Genomic DNA, 6,383 nt, shown 5'->3' with positions numbered 1-6,383 from the left:
TCCCCCTCTTTCTCTTTCTTCCCTCCTCTCCTGCTCCATGACTCTCCCTCCTCCTGTTCCCTCCTCCTCCCCCTCTTCTTATAATTCATTTCACTTCACTCCCACCCCCTCCTTTAAAAATTTTAACATTTACTTATGCACGTGTGCGTGTGTATGTGTGTGTGTGTGTGTGTGTGTGTGTGTGTGTATGTGTGTGTGTGTGTGTGTATGGTGAGGGGCTCAGAGCACAGATTTTAAGAGTTCTCCTTTTATAACTTGAGTCCTACAGATTGAACTCAGGTCATTGTGGCTTGGTGGCAAGCACCTTTGCCTACCAAGTCATCTCACCAGCCTGTTTTCTTCTTAAAATCAAAACCTAAAATCTACTCATTTATTTAATGTGTGTGTGTGTATGTGTGTGTGCCCGAGTGTATGTGGACCACATGTGTGGAGGCTTCAGGGATAAGAAGGTGTCAGATTTCCTGGAACTGGAGTTACCAGTGGTTGTGAGGCTCCATGTAGGTGCTGGGAATTGAACCTGGGTCCTCTGCAAGAGCAGTATTCACTCTGGTTGGACAGGACTATCCTTTGACCTGAACTGCCATCATCCTCAGGAATCGTGTTGGGCCTGTTTGTGATCGTCACAGCTGGATCTGTTGATTATTTACCGTCCCTCTTAGAAGGAGTGGGATGTGGGGAGACTCAGGGACCCTCATCTAAGTAGCCCATGTCCCTCTTAACCAGGTATATGCAATTTCCCCTTAATTGCATGTGGTCTTGGGGAAAGGGCTAGAGGACAGGAGTGGAGAGCAGTGAGGGGAGGGGCTCCCTCTGCACAGCTGTGGGAACTCCGACATCCCTGCTGGATGCAGACCTTCCGGTGAGCTGTTTTAAGGTTATCCACATGCATGGCCATTACCCCACACCTCCTGCTACGTAAGTACAATTGATGAAGTCATTGGTTCTTCGGGGTGAGCTTTGGTGGGATTTGGCTTTAGGAGGAGAGGTACACATCTGTCTTTCAGGGAAGGAATTTTAGCAGCTGCTCCTAACTGCTGAGCCATCTCTCCGGCCTCAATGTCCTCCTTTTTAAGGCTGAAAGACATTCCATTGTGCATACATACAGTTTTGTTGTTGGTTTTGGACACAGGCTTTCACTATGGAATCTCTGCTGTCCCGTAGCTTGCTAGTTTATGGGGAAAGCTAGCCCTTGACCTTAGGTAATTCTGTCTCTGCCCCTGGGGTATGAGATTACAGGCTTGTGCTGTCACATGCAGTTTGGCTAATGATTCTTAAAATGTGACCTCCTGGGTCAGCAGCCTCAGTGGCGCCTGAGACCTTGATGACAATGCAGATTCCAAGGTCTCAGAGACCCTGGGAGTCTGGCCCACTCACCTGTGCTTTAAGAAGGTCACAGGGCTAGGGTTGGTAGCTCAGTGGTAGAACACCTGCCTAGCATATGTGAGGCTCTGGGTTAAATTCAAGAAACAAAGATTAAACAAACAACTCTGACAGTTCTCCAGGGGATTCTGAGCCACGTAGGCTAGTGAGACTCTGGCAGAAAGCATACGAGAGGGGGCCTTATTGATTGTTGTTACATCCTCAGGATGTAGATGCTCAGGGAATATTTGTTGAATGGATGCTGAAGTTTTATGGAGTGCTTTTCCAGCTAGGGTGACCTTTTAAACACTTTGAAAGTATGTGCTTGGTTAATCCTTGTGCACTGTGCTGAGCTAGGTCCTATGGCTATTTCCTTTAAAAAGTGGGGAACCACAGAGAGACTGGGTGACAAGCTCAAAGTCAAAGCGTAGTCCCCTTTCTGCCTGGTGGTGCAAGATTGGTAGATAACACACTCACATATTCCAAACTGGTAAAATGGGATGGAGTCTGGAAAATTGGCACCAGACAGGGCTGTAGGCAGCTCATATAGAATAGAAGCAGATGTAGCTGGTGCATAGCACCACTTCCCATGTCCTTTCAGAGGGAGCCAGATGCACAGATACATGTCTCAGCCTCTCCTTGCCATTCTCTGAGGCATCCTGTCTGCTGCTCTGGGTTTGCTGTACTGTGGGATCAAACTCATGGCAGCTGAGACCTATCTTGTCTTCCTCATATTCCCGGGACAACCTCCAGGATAAAACACCAATCTCCAGCGTCTTGCATCTAAGACTCTGCTGTAAGTGAGATACCTGTATTCTTCCAAATTGGAAAAGGAGAAAAGGGGGTTTGGGGGAGATGGCAGCTATTGAGGGAGGACACATCCTCTGCTATGCACAATATGGCCAGCAGATGGCAGTGTGTCCACGTCCTTGCAACTATGTCCAGCTGTCTGAATTCTGGTCCAAGCTCAACTCAGATAAAGAGAGCTTTCCTCTTATTCCTGGGGTGACCAGCTCTTCCATTCCAGCTTTTGAATGAGCTTTACTGAGAGGCGGGCTTTTTTTTTGTGCTCAGAAGCCCTGGCGAGAGGTTGGAATTTGCTCGAAATTTAGTCTTTATCTTTTGGACTTGGAAAATGTCTGCCTAGCAAACTCTGCCAGTGGCCTGTGCTGGTTAGATCAGAGAGATACTGCAGCTGCTGAGTCCCATGGCCAGCTGACCCGTTCATCTGGTGAGAACTGCCTCATCTACCAATGAAAGGAAGAAGCAAGCAGCTTTTAAAGAGCAAAGCAAGGAAGACTTCCTTTAAAACAGACCTCAAGATTAGTTCTGGCTGGCAGGGTTACCTGAATTTTAACATTTTATTAATATCCTGGAATGTGAGGGTTTTTTTCTTTTTTGTAAAGAATTATTTATTTATTTTATGTTTATGAGTATACTGTAGCTGTCTTCAGACACACCAGAAGAGTGCATTGGATCCCATTACAGATGGTTTTGAGCCACCATGTGGTTGCTGGGAATCGAACTTAGGACCTTTGGAAGAACAGTCAGTGCTCTTAACTGCTGAGCCATCTCTCCAGCCTCCATGAGGTGTTTTGATTTGTTTTGAGGCAGGGCTTCACATAGTCCAGGCTGTCTTGAAACTTGCTATGTATTCCTGGGTGGCTTTGAACTCATGATCTTTTTGCTCCTGACTTTTGAGTACTTAGGATTATAGACATCCTCAACCACATTTGTCTATGGAATAGTGTTCTGTGCAATGTAGGAGGTTAAGAGAGAGTCAATTTCACAGAATACTTGTTAAGTACGCTGGTCATCAAGATGGTTGAATATAGACAGGTAGATTTTAGGGACTCAACTTCTTGCCAAAGAACAAAGTTAAAAACTAGTTCAGGGGCTGGCAAAAGATGGAATTTCTGTGGCCAGCACCTACCTTGGATAGCTCATAACCATGTGTCCTCTGGCTCCAGAGAATCCCATGCCCTGGCCTCCAAGGGCTTTGCACTCATATGCACATACCCTGACAGATATTTAAAAAATAATGAAAGTAAATTTCAGTTTAACTTCTAAAAACGGATTTATGTATTTAAAATTTATTTGTGTAAGTGCTTGCCTGCATATATGTATGTGTATGATGTGTATGGCTGGTGCTTGTGAAGGCCAGAAGAGGGTATCGGATACCTGGGGACTGAAGTTATAGGTGGTTGTGAGCTATCATGTGGGTGCTGGGAACTGAGCCCAGGTCCTCTGGAAGAGCAGTTAGTACTCTCTAGCTCCATAAAAATAAATCTTAAAAAACAACCAAGCAAACAGAAACACAGAAGACAAAACAGAAGTGAATTCTCTACCTCCCGTAGTCCCCTCCTCAACCAATGGGGTAACATGGATGCCAGTTTACTTATGATGCTAAGAAGTTCTGTGTTTTGCAAGCCAAAAGATGTTAAGTTGTATACCGAGTGTTTTTAGGTCTGAGACAATGAATGGTAAGCCAGTCAAGAAGATGGAGTTAAATGGTTCTGCACCCAAGCCTTATCTGTGTTAACTCACTGCAAGGCCATGGTGAATTTATGCAATTGATTTGAGCTATTACTTTCACTGTAAAGATAGGGCAAAAAAATAAAGAACAGGTAGACCAGTTGGCCCAGGATCATAGCGCCTAAAGCAGGAAGAGTTCCTGCTCTCAATAACCACTCTGTACTTTTTTCTCACAGTGTCGTGGTTTCTTCTAAGATTTCCTCTATCTAGCTGGTAGGGAATTCAACTGTAGGTGATGACTGGAATTCTCTTCTCATCTCCACAGGCTGAATTGGAGGAAGGAGTGAGTCCTGGACTTAAGTTGTTCCCACATGGGCTGTAGCTGACTGGTTCCATAATAGGGGCCACACCCAAAGCTGCTTCTCTCCCCATATTCTTGCAAACTGGATAAGTACTTCTTGGGCTGCATTGTGTTGTAAAGACCTGCCTCCAGATCCCCCATCCCTGGGCACATGGCACGTAAACGCCTGGACTGTGTCCACTCTAAGGATGTATGCTCAGGATACTTCTGTCTCCTTTTTCAACCCCAAGTCACGGCCTCTGCTACTTATGAATACCTTACTGAATCTTCTTCAGTTGTATAGCTGTAGGATTTAAAAGGAATTCCTAGGAAGAAGAAGGAGGTGTCTTAGTTCTGGTCATTCCTCCTGGTAGTGAGGAAGTTGAGGAAGGACAGTGTGTTTGTAAATCTTCAACTGTAAATCTTTGCAAATCAACCTAGAAAGGAAGTGAATCATGAATGGATAGAACCACAAATAGGACAACTTTTGGTCTAGACCTAGACCCACTGGGAGATAATTGTTATGAAAACAGTGAACTGTATTTTAAGGCTGGGAATCAAAATACCCCAGAGGATTTGATAAACACTCAAGTGTGAGATCCTTGGGTCTGTTAAGTTCAAAACTGTGCTTCATGTATGAACTGGCATCTGGCTAGTGACAGAAAAATTTGGTGATATATGAAGTCCATTAGGAGACCCCAAGTGAGCCTGATGGATATGCCCAGTGGTAATGAAGTGTTTGTATGTGGGGTCTATCTGTCCATCCATCCCTCCATCCCTTCATCTCTTCATCCATCCATCCATCCATCCATCCATCCATCCATCCATCCACCCATCCATCCATCCACCCACCCATCTTTTTATGTATATAGGCTTTTAAAAAAAGTACATGGTTGCTTTGCCTTCATGTATGGCTATGTGTTACACATGTGCATGTGGAAGCCAGAAGAAGGAATCGCTTAGAACTGGAGTTACAGATGGTTGGTCAGCAACTGGGAACCAAACCCAGGTTCTCTGGAAGAGCAGCTACCTCCAGACTGTATTGTTGTTGTTGTTGTTTTTTTTTTTTTTTTTTGAGAATGTAGTCTAGGCTGGTCTTAAATTCTGCTTCTATCTTCAAAGTGTTCAAGGTAGAGGCATGTGTCACCATGTCCAGTTTATGGGGTACTGGGGATCATACCCAGGGCTTGGTACAAGCTAGGCAAGTGCTTTTGTATTAGTACTTTTCTATCACTGTGATGACACACAATGACCAAGGCAACTTGTAGAAGAAAACATTTAATTGGGCGAGTGGTCCCAGAGGGTTAGAGGGAATGTGTGTGACTTTTGAGACCTCAAAGCCCATTCCCGATGACATACCTCCTCCAACAAGGGCACACCTCCTAATCGTTTCCAAACAGTTCCACCAACTGGAGACTAAATATTCAGACACAGGAACTTCTGGAGGCCATTCTTAGTTAAACCACAACTTGCAACTGAACTGTATCCCCAGGCTCTGTAAATAGAATATCCCTATAAGAGTGTTTTAGGAGAGCAGATCTGAAAAAAAGAAAGAAAGAAAGAAAGAAAGAAAGAAGGAAAAAGGAAACTGCTAAGTAAAATTATTTTTTAAATGTGAGGGTGAGGTATTAGGGTAAGTGCCTGGCATTTTAATGCCATGCTAGAGTGGTTTCCAACAAGCCTGCTTTAGGGCACTCTCCCTCTCAGGAATGTCGTCTTCTTTGATTTACCATCCACGATTGATTAGATCTCATGTGTTTTACAGCTCTGAAGACTTAGAGATTAAATTGAACAGGAAAAGAAACCTTTTCTTTTGGTTCAGTAGAGAAGCTAACCCCACAGATGAGAGCTTTGTTGTCTTATAGGAAATTAATCGATACTGTATCTGATTTACTGTTAGTATATTATTCTTTTGGCCACTGATTATACACAAGTTAGGTTTCTCAGATCCACATGGAATTGCTCATGTCTGAACTAATAAGTCAGATAAAACTTTGACCTGTGCTTATCAACCATGCATATGAGAATCGTGTCTATTAATAACCAAAGATCATGCTTCCCAGAAGCATCCTGAGTGTTCTTAGGTTTGAGAGGTAAGTTAAGGTAGAAACTAGTCAAGGGACAGAATTACATCGCTAGGAATAGCTTGAGAGGTAGAGTTTGATAAAGGTTGAGTGAATAGTCAGGATGAAGGTTTCACATCAGACCA

The sequence above is a fragment of the Mastomys coucha genome, unplaced genomic scaffold, assembly GCF_008632895.1.
Source record: "Mastomys coucha isolate ucsf_1 unplaced genomic scaffold, UCSF_Mcou_1 pScaffold23, whole genome shotgun sequence".
NCBI classification, from domain to species: Eukaryota; Metazoa; Chordata; class Mammalia; order Rodentia; family Muridae; genus Mastomys; species Mastomys coucha.
This window is presented reverse-complemented; position numbering follows the sequence as displayed.